We start from the raw sequence: 26,779 nt of genomic DNA on the forward strand, positions 1-26,779 counted from the left end.
GAAAAACAAATACATACAATAGTTAGGCCTTACAAGTAGTAAACTGGGAAAAAGTTGTTAACTTGAGGAGGCAGGTAGAAATTGTGGAAAGGAATAGCCAGTTGAAACATATGTTGTGGAGATGGATTCAGTATTTTCTACTCATTAATTAGGTGAATATAAAGATTAGCATAAAAATTATTTCTATACCTTTATAATGCAAAAACTAATGAAATATGACACTGTAGGCTCAGATATGGCACATTTATTGAAAAAGTGTGGATTGTGGTAAGAGATAATTAGATTTCCTAAAGCTATACTTCTTCAACTTATTATTTCTATTAAATTTCTGTTGATAGATAGCAGGTAGAAAGTAAGATACATGGTTAAGGTGCTAAATTTAGATAATCCAGAATATTTAAAATATTTAATTTGTAAATAGTGAACTTTTATCTGTGACTTGAATCCATAAAATTGTTTAAAATCACCAATCAGAAGAGCAAGAGATCTTCTCGAGACAGGAGGGAAAAAAGAAGTCATATTGTTATTTGATTTTGAAAAAAAGATACACTAATTTGGAATCTTTACACTAATTTGGAATCTTTGTAATTTCAGTCTTTATATGAATATTTGATGATTATTTTCTCATATAAGAAGGTGCTATAGTAAATGAGTGCATATATGTGAAGGTCACTCAGACATGTCAGACTCTTTGTGACCCCATGGACTGTAGCCCACCAGGCTCCTCTGTCCATGGAATTCTCTAAGCTAGCAATACTGGAGTGGGTAGCTTTTCCCTTTGCCGGGGGATATTCCCAACCCAGGGATTGAACTCAGGTCTCCTGCATTGCAGGCAGATTCTTTGCCAGCTGAGATACCAGGGAAGTCCATAGTAAATGAGGGATTTAAGTGAAATTGTTGTTGTTGTTCAGTCGCAAAGTAGTGTCAAACTCTTTGTGACCCTATTATCTGTAGTACACCAGGCTTCCTTGTCCTTTAATATCTCCTGGAGTTTGCTCAAGCTCACGTTTATTGAGTCAGTGATGCCATGCAAACATCTTATCCTCTGTTGTCCCCTTCTACTGTCTTCGATCTTTCTCAGCATCAGGGTCTGTTCCAATGAGTAGACTCTTTGAATCAAGTGGCCAATATTGGTGCTTCAGCACCAGTCCTTCCAATGAATATTCAGGGTTGACTTCCATTAGGATTGACTGTTTGATCTCCATGCTGTCCAGGGGACTCTCAAGAGTCTGCTCCAACACCACAGTTCAAAAGCCTCAGTACTTTGGTGCTCAGCCTTCATCATGGTTCAACTCTCAAATCCATACTTGACTGCTGGAAAAACCACAGCTGTGACTATACTGACCTTTGTTGGCAAAGTGATATCTCTGCTTTTTAGTACTCTGTATAGGTTTGTCACAGCTTTCCTTCCAAGGAGCTAGTGTCTTTTAATTTCATGGCTGCAGTCACCATCTGCAGTGATTTTGGAACAGTGATTTTGGAGAAAATAAAATCTGTCACTGCTTCTACTTTTTATCAAACTATTTGCCATGAAGTGGTGGACCCGGAGGCCATGATTTTTGTTTGTTGAACGTCAGGTTTTAAGCCAGTTTTTTCACTCTCCTCTTTCACTTTCATCAAGAGGCTTTTTAGTTCTTCGTTTTCTGCCATTAAAGTGTGTCATCTGTGTATCAGAGGTTATTGATATTTCTCAGGGCAATCTTGAATCCAGCTTGTCGAGTCATTGAGCCCGGCGTTTCACGTGATGTACTCTGTATATAAGTTAAATAAGCAAGGTGATAATATATATCCTTGACATACTCCTTTCCCAATTTTGAAACATCCAATGTTCCATGTCTGGTTCTAACTGTTGCTTCTTGTCCTGCATATAGGTTTCCCAGGAGAAAGGAAGTTTGGTATTGCCATCTCTTTAAGAATTTCCCACAGTTGGTTGTGATCCACAAAGTCAAAGGCTTTAGCATAGTCAATGAAGCAAAAGTAGATTTTTTTTTTTTTAATTTGCTTCATTTTTCTATGATCCAACAGATGCTGGCAATTTGATCTCTGGTTCCTCTGCTTTTTCTAAATCCAGCTTATGCATGTGAAAGTTCTCTGTTCACGTACTGCTGAAGCCTAGAAGATTTCGAACATTACCTTCCAAGTATGTGAAATGAGTGGAATTGTGTGGTAGTTTGAACCTTCTTTGGCATTGCCTTTCTTTGGGATTAGAATCAAAACTGACCTTTTCCAGTCCTGTGGCGACTGCTGAATTTTCCAAATTTGTTGGCATATTCAGTGTAGAACTTTAACAGCATGATCTTTCAGCATTCTAAATAGCTCAGTTGAAATTCTGTCACCTCCACTAGCTTTGTTCATCATAATGCTTCCTAAGGCCCACTGATTTCATACTCCAGGGCATCTGGCTCTAGGTGAGTGACATCATCATTATGGCTAACCATGTCATCAAGACCTTTTTTTGTATAGTTCTTTTGTATATTCTTCTCATTCTCTTCTGCTTCTGTTAATTCCTTGTCATTTTTATCCTTTATTGTGCCCATCTTTGCATGAAATGCTCCCTTGGTGTCTCCAGTTTTCTTGATGAGATCTCTAGTCTTTCACAGTCTATTGAAAAGTTAAATAATTTCACCCAATTTAGAGAATACTGTTTTCTCTGAGGCAAAACTTTTGTATTACCAATTATAAATCAGCTACAGAAGTAGTCAAAAAATATGTATAGAACTTTTTTTTTCAACTTTTGATTGCTTTTTTCAAAATGTTTCATAGGATTTAAAGGGAATCTGACATACAAAATGAATTATTGATCTGTACAAATAGATTGTATGTTCAGTGCAATCCATTTTGTGTAAAAATGTAAATAGCTGACAATATAATACTAGAAAATTTATAGATTTACAGAAAGAACTGGGGTAATACTAAGAATCTGTGCACATGTCTGTGGCTTATAGAGTTTCTTTCTGTACCAAGTGTTTTCTCACTAAATCCCAAACTTCTATGTTCTAGATAAAGTATGTATCTGAAATAATAGTCAAGCCAGGGTATTTCTCAAAAACAAAGATGTATAAAAAATGTTGCAACATATAAGTGACATTTAAAATCTATTCATAATGAAAACTTGTACAAATAGAAGGTAATTTCTTAATCTAAATTTTATCTCCTGAACTGAAAACAAATATCAGATTTAATTAATGAGAAAACTAAAAAAAAATCTTTTGGGAATGTAAGACCAAAGAAAGATGAATCGAGAAACTGATTTGAAAGAATTATCCAGTTTTTTGTTGGCAAGCACTTGGATCATTATGGAATATACACTGAAGCAGTAGACTCTGTACCTGGAGTCTCAGTTCACTTTAGTTCAGTTGCTCAGTCATGTCCAATGCCTTGCTTGCCATGGAGTGCAGCATGCCAGGGTTCCCTGTCCATCACCAACTCCTGGACTGTACTCAAACTCATGTCCATGGAGTTAGTGATGCCAACCAACAATCTTTTCTTTGGCCATAACCTTTTCCTCCCACCTTCAGTTTTTTAAAAAGTTATGGCCTTTCCAAATGAGTCAGTTCTTTGCATCAGGTGGACAAAGCATTGGAGTTTCAGCTTCAGCATCACTCTTTCCAATGAATATTCAGGACTAATTTCCTTTAGGATTGACTGGTTAGATCTTGCTGTCCAGGGGACTCTCAAGAGTTTTCTCCAAAACCACAGTTAAAAAGCATCAATTCTTTGGCTCTCAGGAAAACCATAGCTTTGACTAGATGGACTTTTGTTGGCAAAATAATGTCTCTGCATTTTAATATGCTGTCTAGGTTCATCATAACTTTTTTTCCAAGGAGAAAGTGTCTTTTAATTTCATAGATGCAGTCACCATCTGCAGTGATTTTGGAGTCCTAAAAATGATGTATCTCACTGTTTCCACTATTCCCCCATCTATTTGCTATGAAGAGATGGGACTAGATGCAATGATCTTAGTTTTCTGAATGTTGAATTTTAAGCCAACTTTTTCACTTTCATCAAGGGGCTCTTTAGTTCTTAGCTTTCTGCCATAATAGTGGTGTCATCTGCATGTCTGAGGTTATTGATAGCACCCCTGGCAAATTTGTTTCCAGATTCTTCTTCATCCAGCCCAGCATTTCGGGTGATGTACTCTACATGTAGGTTAAATAAGTAGAGTGACAATACACAGCCTTGAAGTACTCCTTTTCCAATTTGGAACCAGTCTGCTTTTCCATGTCAGTTCTAATTATCACTTCTTGACCTGCATACAGATTTCTCTGGAGGCAGGTCAGGTGTTCTGATATACCCATTTCTTTAACAGTTTCCCACAGTTTGTGGTGATCCACATAGTCAAAGGCTTTGTTCTGGTCAATAAAACAGAAGTAGATGTTTTTCTGGAACTCTCTTGCTTTTTCAATGATCCAGCGGATGTTGGAAATTTGATCTCTGGTTCCTCTGCCTTTTCTAAATCCAGCTTGTGTATCTGGAAGCTCATGGTTCATGAACTGTTGAAGCCTGGATTGAAGAATTTTGAGTATTACTTTGCTACTGTGCGAGATGAGTGCAATTGTGTGGTCGTTTGAACATTCTTTGGCATTGCCTTTCTTTGGGATTGAAATCAAAACTGACCTTTTCCAGTCCGGTGACCACAGCTGAGTTTTCCAAATTTGCTGGCATATTCTGTGCAGCATATTCACAGCACCATCTTTTAGGATTTGAAGTAGCTCAACTGGAATTTCATTACCTTCACTAGCTTTGTTCATAGTGATGCTTCCTAAGGTCCATTTGACTTTTCATTCCAGGATGTCTGGCTGTAAGTGAGTAATCACACCATCGTGGTTATCTGGGTCATGAAGATCTTTTTTGTATAGTTCTTCTGTGTATTCTTGCCATCTCTTCTTAATATCATCTGCTTCTGTTAGATCCATACCATTTCTGTCCTTTACTGTGCCCATCTTTGCATGGAATGTTCCCTTAGTATCTCTTATTTTCTTGAAGAGATCTCTAGTCTTTCCCATTCTATTGTTTTCCTCTATTTCTTTGCATTGATCACTGACAAAGGCTTTCTTATCCCTCCATGCTACTCTTTGAAAGTCTGAATTCTAATGGGTATATTTTTCTTTTTCTCCTTTCACTTTAGTTTCTCTTCTTTTCCCAGATATATATAAGAGCTCTTCAGACAAACATTTTGAATTCCTTTTTCTTTCTTGAGGATGGTTTTGATCCTCAAGAAGTTTGTGGTTCACAATTTGTGATCCACAGTTTGTGGTGGCTGTGTGGATCACCAAAAACTGGAAAAAGGTTAAAGAAATGGGAACTCCAGACCACCTAAACTGCCTCCAGAGATGTCTGTATGCAGGTCAAGAAGCAACAGTTAGAACTAGACATGGAACAACAAATGGTTCTAAATAGGGAAAAGAGTACATCAAGGCTGTATATTGTCACCCTGCTTACTTAACTTATATGCACAGTACATCGTATCAAATGCCAGAGTGGATGAAACACAAGCTGGAATCAAAATTGCCAGGATAAATATCAATAACCTCAGATATACAGATGACATCACCCTTATGGCAGAAAGTGAAGAAAAACTAGAGTCTCTTGATGAAAGTGAAAGAGGAGAGTGGAAATTTGGCTTAAATATCAACATTCATAAAATTAAGATCATGACATCCAGTCCCATCACTTCAAGGAAAATAGATGTTTACACAATGGAAACAATGAGAGACTTTATTTTGGGGGACTCCAAAATTATTGCAGATGGTGACAGCAGCCATGAAATTAAGACACTTGCTCCTTGGAAGAAAGGCTATGCCCAACATAGCATATCAAAAGGCAGAGAGATTTCTCTGCCAACAAAGGTCTGTCTAGTCAAAGCTATGGTTTTTCCAGTAGCCATGCATGGATGTGATAGTTTAACTCCAAATAAAGCTGAGCACCAAAGAACTGATGCTTTTGAACTGTAGTGTTGGAGAAGACTCTTGAGAGTCCTTTGGACTGCAAGGAGATCCAATCAGTCCATCCTAAAGGAAATCAGTCCTAAATATTCTTTGGAAGGACTGATGTTGAAGCTGAAAATCCAATACTTTGGCCATCTTATGAGAAGAGCTGCCTCATTAGAAAAGATTCTGATGGTGGGAAAAATTGAAGGCTGCAGGAGAAGTGATGACAGAGAATGAGATGGCTGAATGGCATCACTGACTTGATGGACATGAATTTGAGTAAGCTCTAGGAGTTGGTGATGAACACTGAAGCTTGTTGTGTTGCAGTAGTCCATGGGCTCTCAAGGAGTTGGACATGACTGAGTGACTGAACTGAACTGAAGTGATAACCACTATAATTATTTACATTGTATCTTTTTTGAAACATATATTATACATATCATTATTTATTATTGAATATAGAATTATATGGAGCTTCCCAGGTGGTGAAATAGTAAAGCATCTGCCTACCAATTAAGGAGGAAAAAAAGATGCAGATTGATATCTGGGTCAGGAAAATCCCCAAGAGTAGGAAATGAAATCCAATTCTGTATCCTTGTCTGAACATTTCAAGTACAGTGGGTCCTGGTGGACTATACCCATGGAGTCACAGAATCAAACATGAGTGAGCACATGAATTAGTGTCTAAACTTATATATACATATATTAATATTAAACTGAGATTTAGTTTATAGATTTAGCAATAAGTATGTTGGACTGTCACTTTTTTGTTAATTTGAAGAACATTTTGAATACAAGAAAATTATTTTTTGCTTTTTTGTTAAATTTATATATATTCTTCCATATTTCCTCATTTATATATTCAGCCCTGATCTCTAGTGTTTGCCAATTTCCATTTTGTAAGTCATTTTATTTATGGCTGAATTTAAGATACTAATAAAATGTCACTGAATGTATCATTAGAGAAGTGCAATATCATGCAGCAATGTGACACTTTCATCACATAACTGTAACAGTCATAAGTATTCATAGGAACATAAGTCATTTAAAAATGAAGTAATTAGTAAATTATGAGTGTTAGGCAATCTATTGTTGCTGTTGTTCAGTCATTTAGCTGTCTCCTACCCTTCGTTGCACCGTGGACTGCAACAATGCCAGGTTTCCCTGTCCTTCACCATCTCCCAGAGTTGCTCAAATTCATGTGCATTGACTTGGTGATTCCATCCCACCATCTTGTTCTCTGTCATCCCCTTCTCCTTCTGCCTTCAATCTTTCCCACCATCAGAGTCTTTTCCAATGAGTCAGTTCTCATCGGGTGGCCAAAATATTGGAGCTTCAGCTTCAGCATTGGCCCTTCCAATGAGTCTTCAGGACTAATTTCCTTTAGTATTAACTGATTTGATCTCCTTGCAGTCCAATGGACTCTCAAGGAATTCTATAGATTCAGTGCAATTGTGAATAAATGTCAATGGCATTTTTTTAGAGAAATAGAACAAAAATTTTGTGTAGAGATAGAAAAGACTTCAGATAAGGAAAAAAAAATCTTTAGAAACAACATTGAAGCTGGAGGAATCAGGATTCCTGACTTTGGACTATATTACAAAGCTCTAGTCATCAAAACTGTATGGTATTGGAAAAGAACCAGAAATATAGATGAATGGAACAAGGTAGAAAGCCCACATATAAACCCACACACCTCTGGTCAATTAATCTATGCCAAAGGAGACAAGAGTATAAAATGAAGGAAAGATAATTGCTTCAATAAATGATGCTGGAGAAACTGACAACTGTATGTAAAAACTTAAATTAGAACATTTTTAACATCATGTACAAAAGTAACTCAAAATGGACAAAAGATCTAAATATAAGATCAGAAACTATGATACTCTTAGGGGAAAACATAACTAGAACACTCTTTGCCATAAGTCACAGCAAATCTTTTCCAAGTTGTCTTCCAGTGTAATGAAAATAAAATTAAAAAATAAACAAATGTCACCTGATTCAACTCAGAATTTTTTGTGCCAAAAATGAAACCATAAACAAAACAGACAAACCAGAAAATGGGAGAAAAAAAATTGCAAACTATGAAACTGAGAAGGAATTATCTCCAAAATTCACAAACAGGTCATATGGCTGAATTTAAAAAAAAAAGTCTAATAAAAAATGGGATTTAATAAATAGACAATTCTCCAAGAAGACATAAGATGGCCAGGATGTACAGGAAAAGATGTTGAATATTAATAACTATTACAGAAATGCAAATCAAAACTACAATGAGATATTTATTAGTTCATATCAGTCAGAATGCCCATCATCAAAATGCCCAAAAACAAATGCAGGAGAGGGTGATGAGAAAATGGAAATCTCCTATACCATGACGGAAATGTTAATTTGTAAATCACTATGAAGACCAGTATGGAAGTTCCTTAAGAAACTAAAAATAAAGATATGATTCAGCAATCCCACGCTTAGGTATTTATCTGGACAAAATCACGTTTCAAAAGGATACATGCACCCAAATGTTCACTGCAGTGCTGTTTATACTAACCAAAACTTGGAAGCAACCAAGTTGTTTCAGATGAATGGTAAAGAAGAGGTGGTGTAAATATGCAGTGGAATATTACCCTGACATTAAAAAGAATGAAATAGTACCATTTGCAGCAACATGGATGGACTGGGAGATTATCTTCTAAGTGAAATAAGTCAAGCACAAAAAAACCAATATCGTATAATATCACATATATAGAATATAAAAATTTTTAAAAATGAATTTATTTACAAAACAGAAACAGACTCACAGAGTTAGAGAATGAACTTAACAGTAACCAAGTGTGAAGGGTAGAGGGGGAGGGATAAACTGAGAGTTTGCAACTGACATGTAGATACCTCTATATTTACAATTGATAATGAAACAAGCTATATCACAGGGAATGCTGATCAATATTCTATAATAACCCATATAGGAAAATAGCTTGAAGAATAATAGATTCATGTGTGTGTGTGTGTGTGTGTGTGTGTGTGTGTGTGTGTGTGTGTGTAGGATTCCCAAGTGGGGCTAGTGGCAAAGAACCCAACTGACAATGCAGGAGACATAAGAGATTCATATCGCTGGATTGGAAAGATCACTTGGAGGAGGGCACAGCAACCCACTCCAGTGATCTTAACTGGAAAATCTCCATGGACAAAGGAGCTTGGCAGGCTGAGTTCCACAGAGTCACAGAGAGCCGGGCATGACTGAAGCGATTTAGCACACACACATGGATGTGTGCACCTTTCTGTGCACCTGAAGTCATCACAACATTGCTAATCAACTATGCTCCAATATAAAATATATATTTTTTTAATTTTAGAAAGAAATTTTTTGAGAATTTATTACATTTGTTATAGTAATATAAGTCTATGCCCCAATTACTGATGCTGAAGAAGTCGACAGATTTTATGAAGGCCTATAATGCTTTCAAAAAGTAATGCAAATTTAAAAAAAAAAGTTATTTTCATCATAGGGGATTTGATCGAAAAGTAGGAAGTCAAGAGATACCCAGCATAGCACGCAAGTTTGGCCATGGAGTACCAAGTAGAGGCTGGCAGAGTTCTGTCAAAAGAACAAACTTGTATTACAAATACTCTTTTCCAACAACCCAGGAGAAAACTCAGCAGTGGCCACAGGACTGGAAAAAGTCAGTTTTCATTCCAATCCCTAAGAAAGGCAGTGCCAAAGAATGCTCAAACTACCGCACAATTGTACTCATCTCATACGCTAGTAAAGTAATGCTTAAAATTCTCCAAGCCAGGCTTCAGCAATACGTAAACTGTGAACTTCCAGATATTCAAGCTGGTTTTAGAAAAGGCAGAGGAACCAGAGATCAAATTGCCAACATCCGCTGGATCATCAAAAAAGCAAGAGAATTCCAGAAAAACATCTATTTCTGCTGTATGGACTACGCCAAAGCCTTTGACTGTGTGGATTACAACAAACTGTGGAAAATTCTGAAAGAGATGGGAATACCAGACCACCTGACCTGCCTCTTGAGAAACCTGTATGCAGGTCAGGAAGCAACAGTTAGAACTAGACATGGAACAACAGACTGGTTCCAAATAGGAAAAGGAGTACGTCAAAGCTGTATATTGTCACCCTGCTTATTTAACTTATATGCAGAGTACTTCATGAGAAATGCTGGGCTGGAAGAAGCACAACCTGGAATCCAGATTGCTGGGAGAAATATCAATAACCTCAGATATGCAGGTTTATGTCATTATAAATAGGTATAAATCAAACTATCATAAATCAATTTGTTGAAAGTATTACTTTATTCAACAATTCTGCTTATAAACATTTATTTATTCTGTTTGAGTTATAGATGTGATATCAGTGTCATATTATGCCCATTTATTACAGTGATGAATATCTGTATTGTTACAAAATCACCATTATATATTTTTCTGAGACTAAATATATAGTTAAGCAAGCAGTAGTTGTATTTTCCTTTAATGAACCAGACACATTTTCATCTTCATACTATGCTTAGGTTAATTGAACTGTGGCTTTTCAATATAGAAATAGTTTAATGATTTCCCATTCTTCCTATGGACCTTTCTCTGTCAAGTAATCTGAAAATACACCTTCTTTGCTTCCAGTTTGAGAATCTGAGTACTGCTAGAAAATATGAGTCACACCACAAGCATTCATTCCATACTTTCAGGTAATATGTGATCATCAATTCTGATGAGTTTACATTTTCACTTAGCCTTTTTCAAATTATTTTGATTCAGATCTCCCTTCAATTTTCAGCAGATGACCTTATTATTTAGTTGAGGGCTTTGTGTACCTAAGTTCATGAGAGATAGTGGTCTGTAATCTTTTTGTGTATTGCCTTTGGGCTGAGTATCAGTGTAATACTAATCTCATAAATTTAAAAGGGAAATGATTCCTCTACCTTTATTTTCTAAGTGAGAACATAATTTAAAAAAAAATATTAAATTTTTGGTAAAATCCCTCTGGGTCTGTATATTGTTTTTTTGAGAGTTGTGCAATTAAAGATTCCATATATTTGTTGGTCATAAGGTTTATTCATAATGTTTCTCTTTCACATTAGTGTTTAGTAGTTTCTCAAATCCAAAAAATTAGTCCACTTCTTTTATGTCATTGAATTGACCAAAACAAAGTTGTTTCCAATATTCTTGTATTATGATTTAATGACTGAAAGATCTATAGTGTCATTTCTTATCTCAGCTATGATATGGGTGACTTGTATAACCTCTCATAATTGTTTCAGTATTTCTGAACCTTATGATTTTATTAATTTTCCAAAGAGGCATAATTTTGTTTCATTGGTACTTCTTATCCTTTTTCTTAATTTCACTTGCATTGATTTATTCCTCTATTGCTTTATTTCTTCTTTGTATTTGATTTGTGTCTATTTTGTTCTTTTGCAATCTTCTGGAGGTAGGAGTTTATGTTACTGACTTACAACTTTTACTTCTAATGTAAGCATTAGGTACTATTAAGTTCTCTAAACACAGTTTTATCCATATTTCTAACATTTTTATACATTTTTGTTTCATTTTCTGTATTTTTAAAACATTTATTTGTGACTACATTGTAGAACAACAACATATTTACAAACACATTTCTGTTTATTTCTAAAATTTTCACTTATTTATACCTTTCCCTCTTGCCTTTCTGTTATTGCCATTGTTTTATGACCCATGAAATGCTCTATTATAATTAACATTCCATGCACATTTGGGGAAAAAATATATATATATATATTCTGTTCTACAAAAGTCAATCCGTATTTTTTTTTTTTTTGCTCACTTTATATCTAGTGGTTCAATAAGTTGCCAAGGGGAGGGGTTCAATAGAATTTCAGATATAATTTTAGATTGATTGGCATTTGATTTATGTATTTTGAGTCTCTATTTTTTATTTAAGAATACTTCTAATTTTTGTAATTTGTACATGCTACAATTTTTGTTTTTATCTTTTGATTTTCATTTTACATAGTTCATTGCATTTTTGTCTCCTCTGTTTCTCTTTTCTTGCCTTACCGAAAGTTATTAAGATTGTTTGAATAGCTTTTTGGACTCAACCTTGATTTATAGTGTTTTGTGCATATCTTTTTACATTTCTTGTAGCCCTTGGTTGAACTTTTATAATATACATATAGGAGATATATCAATCTACTCCTATAAATATTTCACCCAAATTTAAGTAAACCATGGAAATTTACTTTCCCTATGTTCCCTTTATTTCTTCACTAATATGTCTATTACATCTTCCAGAAACTCTACGTCTGGGCATACACCTAAAGAAAAAGAAAACAGGCTAGTGAAGAGTTACCTATACTCCCATGTTTATTACAGTATTATTTACAGTAGCCAAGATATGAAAGCAACCTAATAGTCTATCAACAGTGAATGGATACCGAACACATGCTGTATGCTGTCACTTCTGTTGTGTTCCACTATTTTGTGATCTCATGGACTGTAGCCTGCCAGATTCTTCTGTCAATGGTGTTCTCCAAGCAAGAATACTGGAGTGGGTTGCCAAGTTCTCTCCAGCGGATCTTCCTGACCCAAGGGTCAAACCTGTATCTGTTATGCCTCCTTCATTGGCAGGAGTGTTCTTTACCACTAGCACCACCTGAGAAGCCCTGCAGTATATATACATACACTGGAATGTTATTCAGCCATGGGAAAGAAAGACATCTGGTGTTTGATCTGTATAAGTGGATGTAGTCATACTTAAAATTAAAGAGTTGAGGTAGAGTTTAATAAAATGTGGATTCCTTTTTCCCCCAGAGAAATGCTGGATTATAAATTGAATGTTCATTAAGGTCTAAAGCTATAGAATTATGTTTAAGAAAGTTAAAGTGAATTTCAACTAGTCTATTGGAGTTTATTTTGTCTTATATGACCTCTGTATGAAACATATAGAATTAAAATATATAGGAATAAAAATAATGATTATATTTGATTTGTAGGCCACTCCAGTACTCTTTCCTGGAAAATCCCATGGATGGAGGAGACTGGTAGACTGCGGTCCATGGGGTCACTAAGAGTCGAACACGACTGAGTGACTTCACTTTTGTTTTATTAATTTACATGAATATATAGCAATATGAGGAAAACTAAGAATCTTTTATGGGGGAGATTGTGATAAGTAAATATTGATTTTACTAGTTGACATGTTAAATATTAACTTTAACTTGCAAAGATAAAAACATATTTCAGTTTAATAAGATATCAACAAAAGAGAATAGATATATTCATCAAATCAAACTATCAAGAAATATGAAAATGTGTGCTATTCCCATCTACCTATGTTTGTGTCCATTTATCTATATCTGCTTATTTACCTATCAAGCTGCCATCTTTCTGTCAATACATTTGGGTATTAAAAGTGAAATAAATTTTATTTATTATCTATTTTATGTTTTTGACATTTTTGTTCTTTCATTTCTTTGAAGCACAATCTTGGATTCTCAGAATACTGAGGATTCTAAGAATCATCTTAGAATCATGGGTGGTAGTTTTGTTTTTAACTAAGTAGAGCCAAGATTTAAATTATAAACAAAATTTTTATGATCAGGTAGAGATGACTAAAAATTCAACTTGAATAGCCATAAAATAATAAATGATATATTAACCCATGTTTCCTAGCTACTCTTACAAAAAATGGGAGTTATCTTATGAGTTATCAAATTAAATGCCTGTAGAATTATCTTTCAGAAAAGTGAAAAGAAAAATAAGATTAAAGCATTTACTTCAAATTTATTTTTTATTCTATGAAACTTTGTTCATGTGAATAATTCTTTAATCAATGCTTCTTCCATATTATTTTCTTTGTTTGATTATGAAATTTTTGATAGTAGCTTTTGGTCCCATCATTTTTCAGTTGTGAAACATAGATTAGTATCTCAAATGTATAATTTAATAAGTATTCACTTTAAGTGAACAAATATTTATATGAGATTTCACTGTTTTAGATAAATATTAGATCTTTAAATGTTTAAGGTCATTCAGCTTCTAAAATCTTTATGTTTATCAATATTTAGGAAATATGCTCTTCCTATGGGGATTTATTTAGCAAATTCATGGGAAACTAGGGTGGTTTTTTTTTAAATAATTTTAACTTTACAAATTTTATTATTTAATAGTAAAAGTGAAAACTATAAAAAAGGTTTGTCATTAAATGATTTTATTCATATGACATTATCCCACTCTCTACTTAAAAACATGTCATTCCAAACCACCTGGTGTTGTAAATACAAATGAGTGCCAATGAAACAATTTAGTTTCCAAACATGGCAAGCCTTGTTATTTAAATTGTATTCAATTAATGAATGTTATTTCATTGTAGTTGTTTTATGAAACAAGTTTAAAAGGTTGTGCTCTTACAAAAGAATATTCAAGATAAAAGATTATTCAATATTTCCCATAGAGAGGAAAATAAAAATTAGAAGAAAATGAAGTGAAAGTGTTAGTCTCTCAATTTAGTCATTCTCTTTGTGACCCCATGGGCTGTAGTCTGCCAGGCTCCTTTGTCCATGGAATTCTTCAAGCAAGAATACTGGAGTGGGTAGCCATTTCCTTCTCTAAGGACTCTTCCTGACCCAGGGATCAAACAAGTGTTTCCTGCATTGCAAGCAAATTAATTACCATTGAAACCATCAGTTAAGCTCAAAGAAAGAGAAGACACATTGAAAATCACCCTGCTCAAAAATATTATCATTTCTTTTTCTTTTGAAGAGATATTTCTTTAATAAAAGCCATGAAATGGGTGTTCACTGGAAACAATAGGACTTTAAAGAGCAGAAGAGGGTAGGTTCAATGTTTAGAAATACACTTTGTCAAGTATGTAACTTAGAGAGAGCTCCTTGCATCTCCTGTACTGAGAAGAAAGTATAAGTATAACTTCCCTTGCCTTAAAAAAAAAAAAAAAGTTTTAAGAACTGTGTTCTCAACTTGAGCACAAAACTCAATAGCCACTACTATCACAAAAGGTTACAAATGCCACATTCAGAAAACGTTTATCAATAAAGAACTAAAATTCTAAAATTCAGAATAAAATTATAAACCTTTTTTATTGATGGGGCTGAGAGCAGGCCCCTCAAAAATGTGTCCTAATGGTATATTGACTGCTTCAAATTAAAGTTGCTGACAAAGCAACAGGTACAAGAAAGGCAAATAGATGGGGAAACAATGGAAAGAGTGACAGACTTTACTTTTTGGGGCTCCAGAATCACTGCAGATGGTGACTGCAGCCATGAAATTAACAGATACTTGCTCCTTGGAAGAAAAACTATGACCAGCATAGACAACAAATGAAAAAGCAGAGACATTACTTTGCCTACAAATGTCCATCTAGTCAGAGCTATGGTTTTTCCAGTAGTCATGTATGGATGTGAGATTTGAATTATAAAGAAAGCTGAGAGCTAAAGAATTGATGCTTTTGAATTGTAGTGTGGAGGAAATTCTTGAGAGTCCCTTGAATTGCAAGGAGATCAAGCCAGTAAATCTTAAAGGAAATCGTTCCTGAATATTCATTGGAAGGACTGATGCTGAAGATGAAACTCCAGTATTTTGGCCACCTGATGCAAAGAACTGACTCATTGGAAAAGACCCTGATGCTGGGAAAGATTGAAGGCAGGAGGAGAAGGGGCCAACAGAGGATGAGATGGTTGGATGACATTACTGACTCGATTGACATGAGTTTGAGCAAGTTTTGGGAGTTGGTGTTGGACAGGGAAGCCTGGCGTGCTGCAGTCCATACAGTCTCAAAAAGTTGGACACGACTGAGTGGCTGAACTGACTGAAATGACAAGAAAGACATTTTGACACGACTTTGTTTCATGTGGGAAATAAATATCTCTTGTGAAGCATACCCTCCATGTTCCAGGAAGCTAGTGAGAGACATCTTCATCATCTGGGATAAGAAATTCAGGGCTGAGAAGCCCATGTAAACAACCATTTTCTTCTTTACTAATTTACTATCCAAGTCCAAACTTTACTTAAATTCCCTAGTAATTAAGCACTTGAACCTAGGCTCTGTCCTGTCAAATACTTACAAACATATTGTGTTTTTACATAAACAGATGTTTGAAAATCTCCTGCTTTTGATTGCTCACTGAGCATCATTTTCATAAGTTTCCTCACATGGGAAATAAAATTAATTTTTCTCTCGTTAATTTCTCTTATGTTGATTCATTTTTGAGACTAACCACAAGAACTTAGAAGATGTAGAATTTTTTTTTTCCTCCCCAAGAGTTGGCAACCTCAAGAAGATTCCCTGGCTGGACTTTACTCCCTTCTAGCTGCTGCAGCTGAGATCCTGGGACATCTGAGAAATAGCAGCAGAAGGTACGATTTCTTGATATGTCAGTCTCCCAGATCTCTGCCTGCAGGGTCTATTAGAGGTAAGAATCACAAGAATCCAAACTCTCATTGTAAATTTAGATTAGCAAGAGAAAATATTTGTAGAACTAGTATCTTAAGACACGGTGACTCTGGTTAAGCTTTTAGAGTATTCTTGACCTCTTGAGTTTATTGATTCTTTTCCTCCCAGTAGTGATCACTACTTTTTTTTTTTTTTTCGGCAGGGAATATGTGTGTGTGTGTTTGTGGAGGGGGGGGTTGTCTCTGCCTTTCCTCTCTTCACAGACAAAGAGAATATTCCCTCAGGTCTCCTCCAGCTAGAGAACATATATGTATCTGGTGAATAGCAGTAGTGTCTGATTCTCTGTGACCCCATGGACTGCAGCATGCCAGGCTTCCTTTTCCACCACCAACTTCTGGATCTTTCTCAAATTCATGTCCATCCAGTAGGTGATGCCATCCAACCATCTCATACTCTGTCATCTCCTTCTCCTCCTGCCCTGAATCTTTCCCACCATCAGGGTCTTTTCCAGTGAGTCAGTTCTTTGCATCAGGTGACCAAACTATGGCAGTTTCAGCTTCATCATCAGGCCTTCCAAGGAACACCCAGGACTGATCTCCTTGGATGGACTGGTTGGATCTCCTTGCAATCAAAGGGACTCTCAAGAGTCTTACCCACCACTACAGTTCAAAAGCATCAATTCTTCAGCACTCTGCTTTCTTTATAGTCCAATTCTCACATCCATACCTGACCACTGGTAAAACCATAGCCTTGACTAGACAGACCTTTGTTGACAAAGTAATATCTCTGTTTCCAAGGCAAACCATTTAATATCACACCAATCCAAGTCTGTGCCCTGGTCAGTAATACTGAAGAAGCTGAAGTTTAATGGTTCTATGCAGACCTTTAAGACCTTTTGGAACTAACACCCAGAAAAGATGCCCTTTTCATTATAAGAGACTGGAATGCAAAAGTAGGAAGTCAAGAAACACCTGGAGCAACAAGCAAATTAGCCCTTGGAGTACAGAATGAAGCAGAGCAAAGACCAACAGAGAGTTGCCAAGAAAAGGCACAGGTCATAGCAAACACCCTCTTCCAACAACACAAGAGAAGACTCTACACATGGATGTCACCAGATGGTCAAAACTGAAATCAGATTGATTATATTCTTTGCAGCCAAAGACAGAGAAGCACTATAAAATCAGCAAAAACAAGACTGGGAGCTGACTGTGGCTCAGGTCATGAACTCCTTATTGCCAAAGTCAGACTTAAATTAGAGTAAGGAAAACCACTAGACCACTCAGGTATGACCTAAATCAAGTCTCTTATGATTATACAGTGGAAGTGAGAAATAGATTTAAGGGACTAGATCTGATAGACAGAGTGCCTGATGAACTATGGACGGAGGTTCATGACATTGTACAGAAGACAGGGATCAAGACAATCCCTAAGAAAAAGAAATGCAAAAAAGCAAAATGGCCATCTGAGAAGGCCTTAAAAATAGCTTTGAAAAGAAGAAAAGCAAAGGAGAAAGGAAATATATTCCCATTTGAATGCAGAGTTCCAAAGAATAGCAAGGAGAGATAAGAAAGCCTTGCTTGGTGATCAGTGCAAATAAATAGAGGAAAACAATAGATAGGGAAAGACTAGAGATCTCTTCAAGAAAATTAGAGATACCAAGGGGATATTTCATGCAAATATGGGCTCAATAAAGGACAGAAACCATATGGACCTAATAGAAGCAGAAGATATTAAGAAGTGGCAAGAATACACAGAACTGTACAAAAAAGATCTCCATGACCCAGATAATCATGATGGTGTGATCACTCACCTAGAGCCAGACATCCCTGAATGCAAAGTCAAGACAAGTAGGGAGCATCACTACAAACAAAGCTAGTGGAGGTGATGGAATTCCAGTTGAGCTATTTCAAGTCCTAGAAGATGATGCTGTGAACGTGCTGCACTCAATCTGCTAGCAAATTCAGAAAACTCAGCAGTGGCCACAGGGCTGAAGGTCACTTTCCATTCCAGTCCCTAAGAAAGGCAATGCCAAGAATTCACAAACTACTGCCTATTGCACAATTGCACTCATCTCATATACTAGTAATGAAATGCTCAAAATTCTCCAAGCCAGGCTCCAATAATATGTAAACCGTATTCCAGATGTTCAACCTATTTTTAGTAAAGGCAGAGGAACTGGAGATCAAATTGCCAATATCTGCTAGATCACTGAAAAAATAAGAGGGTTCCAGAAAACATCTATTTCTGCTTTCTTGACTATGCCAAAACATTTGACCCTGTGGATCACAAGAAACAGTGGAAAATTCTTCGAGAGATGGGCATACCAGACCACCTGACCTGCCTCTTGAGAAATCGGTATGCAGATCAGGAAGCAGCATTTAGAACTGAACATGGAACAACAGACTGGTTCCAAATAGGAAAAGGAGTACGTCAAGGCTGTATATTGTCACCCTGCTTATTTAACTTATATGCAGAGTACGTCATGAGAAATGCTGGGCTGGAGGAAGCACAGGCTGGAATCAAGATTGCCAGGGGAAATATCAATAACCTCAGATATGCAGATGACACCACCCTTATGGAAGAAAGTGAAGAAGAACTAAATAGCCTCTTGAAAGTGAAAGATGAGAATTAAAAAGTTGGCTTAAATCTCAACATTGAGAAAACTAAGATCATGGCATCTGGTCCCATCATTTCATGGCACATAGCTGGGGAAACAGTGGAAACGGTGGCTCCAAAATCACTGCAGATGGTGACTGCAGCCATTAAATTAAAAGATACTTCTTGGAAGGAAAGTTATGACCAACCTAGACAGCATATTAAAAAGCAGAGACATTATTTTGCCCAGAAGTTCTGTCTAGTCAAGGCTGTGTTTTTTCCAGTATCATGTATGGATGTGAGAGTTGGGCTATAAAGAAAGCTGAGTGCCAAAGAATTGGTGCTTTCAAACTGTGGTGTTGGAGTAGACTCTCGAGAGTCCCTTGGACAGCAAGGAGATACAACCAGTCCATCCTAAAAGAAATCAGTCCTGGGTGTTCATTGGAAGGACTGATGCTGAAGCTGAAACTCCAATACTTTGGCCACCTGATGCAAAGAGCTATTTGAAAAGACCCGGATGCTGGGAAAGATTGAAGGCAGTAGGAGATGGGGATGACAGAGGATGAGATGGTTTGATGGCATCACCGATTCAATGGACATGAGTTTGAGTAAACTCTGGGAGTTGGTGATGGACAGGGAGGCCTGGTGTGCTGCGGTTTATGGGGTCACAAAGAGTCAGACACAACTGATCAACTGAACTGAACTGAACTCAACTGTTTTTCAAGATTATTTGATAAAATAATATTTGGAAAAATACAAATTTTAAGCTTATTAGTTTAATTAATACAAGCATATCTTCGGAGATATCAGCATTTAATATAATGTAGATAAAGAATATTTTTTAAACTTTGGTTTGCTAGTCAAATGGTTCATATTGTCTCTGTTGTAAAGTTTGTCAACCAAGGGGGGATAAAAAACCATAATAACCTTAGATAATGACTAACTGATATATGATCACGTGAAATTTTCAGGAGTAATTTAAATATCAGTAAAGAGAAATAAATTAAATAGATGTAAATAAATGATGTAGGAGTTTAAGTGAGCTTTTTAGCAGCAGTTGTATTATATGTCTTCTTAAATAGTTTCCCAACTGTTTCTGGTAACTTAACACCTTTAGAGTTAAATTAAATGATGAAAATTTACTAAATATCTAGCTCATTTCCAAATACTATAAGTAACATCAGTTACTATATATGAGTGTATCTACTTTTGAATTCCTATTGCAGAGGAACTAGAGCAGTTTGGGTCAATTGGTAAACAAGTTATATGTCAATTTAAAAAATATATACAATAAAATCTGTTTTTCTAGAAATTAAGAAATTTATTCATAAATTTACCAATCCAGAAAAAAAAAAATGCTTATGTGACTGATCATTCACAGTTGTTTTCTTCTTAGTTTTCACCAGAAGTTGAGGTTTCTGAGAGTTAAAATTTTAAAATAATAAATGTAACTAGAGCAACTAAATCTAATGAGGAATAACTCTGTGCAAAGTAGGTAGGGTATGTTTTTGAATAAGAAAGGGGGAAAAGTATGGTGATATAATTTTGCTAAGGAAACAAAGTAATTTCGACTTGAAATACAGCTGATATTTCAGAATGAGACAAAGGAAAATAAAGAACAAAAATTATAGAAGGTTTCTGGAAAAGAATCTTAGAAAACAGTTTTAGGTATGATTCAGCTGAATAAGATTGAATGAATTTAAGGGTTTAAAAATAAGCTTTACTATTAATAGTGTACTTTGGTAAAACTAAAATTTTATTTTCTTTCATCTGATGGGGAAATAATGTTTTCTTGTACTATTGTGCTTTGGGGAACAAATTATTCAAGCATCTTTACCTTTTACATAAACTACCAAAACATAAATTTTATGTCTTGCCAAAATTATATTCTGTTTGCTGTCTCTATCACCATGTCTTAAATTACTTAAGGAAGCTGAGTCTTTTTTACTTAAAGAGCTTAGTTTTTTACATTTTTATAAGTGCTCAACTTTTTGTATTTTCCTTCAAAGTCTTTTATTGTAACTTTGGTTAAATAGATAATGAGTATTATTTTATAATGAACTGTGATCCTATGAAGTCAAATGTGCAAATCTTATGCTACTCTGACAAACTACCCCAAATCAAATTATAAATGAATTCTTTTTCACCTCATATATACTTGAACTTTTTCAGAGGATCCCCTGAACATTTCAAAGAATCTCTTTCTTCTCTTTATAAAAAAAGACATGTTTAAACTAATTAGGTGTATTTTAAGTATTAAGTTACCTGATAAGCATTGTCAAATGAAAAGTAATGCTAAACCTTCTTAAATCATATTTGTGTGGATACTAATATGGCTTTAGAAATTATATAAAACTTGTAAAGTTCTTATCTATCCTGGTAGAAAATTATCACTTTTAATTCTAGTTTTGTTTTTTTTTTTTCCTTAAATTTTCCATGCCACAGAAATAACTAAATGTCCTTATTAATTGCAGCTGACTTTTAATCATGGAGATTTTAAGATATTTTTTACTTAAATACTCTGGTGCTTTTGCAAGTATGTTTTATCCTCAGAGAGACTTTTAGAAAGGCCCCTAACACTTAGTCTAGAATACATGATTTGGATAACTTTCAGATCATATCATTGGATTGGACAAAGATTTTAAAAACTTTGAAAAACTGTTGGTTTCACAAAACTAAAGTCAAGTCTTAGTAAGAATTAATAACATGGGACTGATGAACTGGGAAAGATAATTATATTTTTAGTTTTTACTTTTTTAAAAATGCTGGCTCTTTAATCTTTGCTTTTTAGATACACTGGAACCTTTCCTCTTAAGTTAAATTTTACTTATAACATTTCAGTAAAATTTGCCGTTCCAACAGAACTGAAACATTACTTTTTTCTCCCTACCTGATCCATTCAAAATTTGGAAACTTGAGTATTGATAATTCCATTGAAATATAATTGTTTACATAAGTTCAATAAAATTATGTTATCCATCTCACAGGACACAATTGGAAACTGATCATATTACTAAGGCTTTGATAGGAATGCCATATTTGAGACAGACATACATAGACTCAGATACGAATAGACAACTTTAAGCAGCTAAGGCTGACTTTATGGAACAAATAATCACTTCTTGGAAATATTGACCTAATACCTTGCTTACATAGAATTCCCCAAAAAACTTTACAGGTGAGTAAATAAATCACTTCCTGGCAGGCAGGTGACCTCAGGATATTTTGGAGACTTCAAGAAGATTAGAGCTCCTTGAAATCTATAGGCATTGCTGGTGATGTCTTATGGTGAGTATTTGGCTTGGCCATGTAGTCTCAAGAGGGTAACATAATCTCCATAAATGGAGATTGTTCATGAAAAGTGCCTTCAAAACAGAGTTAAAACAGTTTATATAGCCAATCACTATTCTTTCTGCTTTTATGTAAATAATTATGCTATGTTTATTGATACTAGATGTATTTTGTAAACAAATTAGCTTCATTTTCACTACCTTTGGTAAAAAGTAAGTAATTTTAGAGGAAAACACATTTTAGTGAAAATTATGATACACAATTATGATATTAGATACAAGATTCTACTGCCATTAAATTTATTTGACTTTTTGTTATTTATCTAAAAACTGAATTGGATCCTGATTTTGTTGTTGTGGCTGTTGTTTTTCAGTTTTCTCCAATATTTAACTACAACTCTCTCAACTGACATTTACAATTTTCTCTTATCCTTTTGACTCGGAATCCATGAAAACTGGAACTGCATTTTTTTCCCCCCAAAATGGATGCTAGAAGACTTAACTATAAACTTCAGAGAAGTCACCACGATGTTTACTTTTGTCTCCATGGAAATGCCTCTTACTAAATACCTGACTGCTTGCACCATATGTCTGACTTTGGGAGCCCACCTGCATCGCCCTCTCCTGAAATCAATTCAACTAAACTGACTTATTATCAAGACTAAGAGACTGGCTCAATGAGATGTAACAATCAAAAAGCTTAACTTTAATATGTAAAACTTACAAGGAAAGTTTCAGAGACAGAAACTATTGGCGTTCAAGACAGGCCACCCAAATGTGCCTCAAAGACATACTGATTATTTCAAATTGAAGTTACTTGAAAAACAGTAGGTACAAGAAGTATACTTTGAACTTATTTGTGTCCTTCAATGCAGGAAATAAATATTTCATGTGATGTGTACCCTCCCTGTGACACAAGGCTGGTAACAGGCATCTGTATCAATAGAAAACGGAAGTTCAGGGTCCAGAAGTCTGTATCAACAAACCTTGGTACTTCTCCATTAATTTACTTTCCAAGCCTAAGCTTTGCTTAAATTTCTCACTAATTAATCATCTTACCTAAATTTCTTTGTTCTGTCAAATCCTCACAAATTTACTATTTCTTTATGTAAAAAGATGCATAATAACTGCCTGCTTTTGGTTGCTCTCTGTGGTTACTTTAATAATTTCCCATGCATACAAATTTAGATTAGTTTTAAACTGTTTCCTGTCAATTTAATTCTCAGACCAACTACAAGAACGTAGCAGGTAGAGTAATATTTTTTATTTTCCTCTGCAACAGTATTATCAATATATTTTCAAAGCAACTAGATGTAACATTTTTCAGAATAATCCTCTTATCTGAATATTAAGAGCTATAATAGGAATGTCAAACAAGCTTCTTTAAAATATTTAAAATATAGGCTAAAATACAGGCTTTCTGATAACTACTTTAATACACAAATTTATCATTTTTATCAATTTTTTCATATTGTATCTCTGTAATTATAGCCACACAAATAATTTTAAAGGCCCTTGGCTCCCTGATACTGGAACAAAATGTGTTGGACAAGCTTGTATCATCCGATTACTAAAGTTCTTCTCCATGATCATTTGTAAATATATTATATCATTTCTTAATCATCAGTTACTCTTTAACCCATCAATAATGTATCAATGAATGACTACTATGAGTGGTTGTTGTTCAGTTGCTAAGTTGTTTCTGATTCTTTGCAACCCCATGGACAGTATGTAGCCTGCCAGGCTCCTCTGTCCATGAGATTCTCAAAGCAAGAATACTGGAGTGGATTACCATGCCTTCCTCCAACTATGTGTGGTAGCTATATTATATACCTAGAACAAAGACATGTATATTATATATATTTGGCCTTAAGGTAGCTCACAGTGCAATTCATGTGATTGGCAAACACCATTTCTAATAGAATGAATAAAATTGTTGAATTAGGGTTCTTAACAAAGTCATTTGGAAACTCGGAAGTGGATGGTTATTAGTACTCACTGCAAACATTTATTCTTTATAGTGGAGGGAAGGCTTGGGCTGCCTCATAAGTATAGGTCATTTTATTTTTTTCAGGTGGGAAAATATTGTAAGTATTTCAGATAATATGAATGAAACATATGATATGAAATACATGCTTGGCAATTAAAGAACACCAAGTAACTAGAATAGAAGAGGCGGGTAAGTTAGGTCTGTGCCACATGATAAAATGGGCTGAACTCTGCTCAAATAATTTGGGATTTCATTTTGATAGTATTGGGGAAATCACAATGATTCATCTTAAAAGACTGATTGTAGGATTGCCTTTGTTTCTGTATACTTTGACGTAATTCTATTGGCAGTTTCATATTGAATGTAATAGCAAAGAGGAGCAGAATAATTTCTAATTAGAATCATAAGCAATGAAGCTAGGGCAACAGTATGATAACTAAGAATATTGTAACTTTACAATTTTTTATAATTAATTTTAAAATCAATTGTTAAAAATTAGCAATATTGTAAAGCAATTAGCCTACAATTAAAATAGATAAATTAATTTTAAAAAGTCATTTTGGGGAAAATTAAAATTATATTCATATTAAAAATAATTTTATTCTTTTATTTAAAAATGATAAATTTTATTTTGCAGTGATTAAGATAACTTTGACATTAGGTATTATTTTAGCAATATGAACAAATGAGATATATATACCATTGTACATTTTATCATACATAAAGGATACAAAAATCATTATACAATTTAAAAGTTACAGTCTCATAAAATATATAGGGACTTGATAGAAATGCAAATTTGAGGGTCCATTTCAGGCTTAGGAACAAGAAATCTGTATTTTAACAAGTTCTCAAAGTGACACAGATGAACACAGAAGTATGAGAAATGTTGTGCTATGATATCAGACAGTGGTTATATACTAAAGTAAGTTAGATATTTTAATATTAGAAAGTTGAGGAAGCTCTAATTTGATCCATTGCAGTTTTATTTGATTTAATAAGATAAGGAAGTGGGGGAAATAGAAGATTAAAGAAAGTTTTTGAGACAGTATGAAATAAATTTTAGGCAGAAATAAATCCAAATTGAGAGACTTTTAAGGCATAAATTGTATCTGTCACAGACTGAAATGACCTCTTCCTTCTCTGAAATTTCATATTTTATTGATGCTGTGAAATAATGCTATTTTATACTTCTGTACACTATGGATAATGCCTTTGATGTTAGTATCCTCTTATTTCTACTGGAATGTCTCAGAACTTTGTCTTTTTTTTTTTTTTTTTCCCAGTTTATATTTTTTGGGGCCAAGTCTGTTGTCTTCCACTGTTTTGCCTCCTTAATTATTTCCATGATGGAATTTTAAATTATTTTCAAAATGTTTAGAAAATGAGTAAAACAACTTAGACACAAAAAAATGCTGTGGAGACCCAAATAGAAAACAAAACAAAACAGAAATGTGATAAAGTTTTAAGAAAAAAAAAAAATGGTCCACACTTTCTATTTTACTGGCACATTTGAAAAATTGTTAGCAACTATTATAGAGTCAAAATAAAACTAAAGCTTTCTATTAAAGGTGTGATAAAAGCAACCAACAATATTGTTCTCTGCTATATTGCTCAGCTTATTAAGTTGTTGTACAGGAATTCTATATGCTGTCAGCCTGTAAGCTGTAAGCTACCTTGTCACAAGACAAACAAGCCTTTGTGCTCTGAAATTTTTACTTTACTCACACAGACATGATATATTGTATATGTGCTTTTTAACCTTGAAATTCAGTTAACCTATCTCATGTTGTTGAATAAAAATAAACAGGGAACCAGATCATGGAAAGATACTAGTACTTTTCCTTGCTCATTCTTTGACAAATTTAAAATAATGATAATATAAATATAAGGGACTCTACAGCACACCACAGAGTATTAGAAAGAATTTTAGATGACTCCCAGTGAGAGAAGTAATATCAATCTATTGAAAATGAATGAGACTTATTTCCACTAAGACAAGCCTGACTAATGAAGTGAAAGGGACTCAAGGAGAAATGAGTAGCAGGGAAGATTGACCTGTCTCACTGAGTCATGTTCAGTCTATTCAACAGCCTTGTATAAAGTGACTGGATCCTTCTTTATTTTTAATATTCAGACCTTGATGAGTTTCAAAAACATATGTGTCTCTGTGCAAATATTAGGAACAGTGAAAATACAGAAGTTTGCTATTAAACACCTAATTTCAAACCACCATATTCAAGTTTGTGAAAAGAAGTAGAAATATTTGATAACAAATAAATAGTAAATACAGTAAATAATAGAGTAATAGAATAAACTAAGAGTTCCAGAAAACAAAACATCTACTTCTGCTTCACTGATTACATCAAAGCCTTTGACTGTGTGGATCACAACAAACTGGACAATTCTGAAAGAGATGGGAATAACAGACCACTTGACCTGCCTTCAGAGAAATCATTATGCAGGTCAAGAAGCAACAGTTAAGGAGTACATCAAAGCTGCATATTGTCAAACTGCTTATTTAACTTATATACAGAGTACATCATGCAAAATGTCGGGCTGAATGAAGCACAAG

This window comes from Odocoileus virginianus, chromosome 8 (genome assembly GCF_023699985.2).
Source record: "Odocoileus virginianus isolate 20LAN1187 ecotype Illinois chromosome 8, Ovbor_1.2, whole genome shotgun sequence".
In the NCBI taxonomy this organism is placed as follows: domain Eukaryota; kingdom Metazoa; phylum Chordata; class Mammalia; order Artiodactyla; family Cervidae; genus Odocoileus; species Odocoileus virginianus.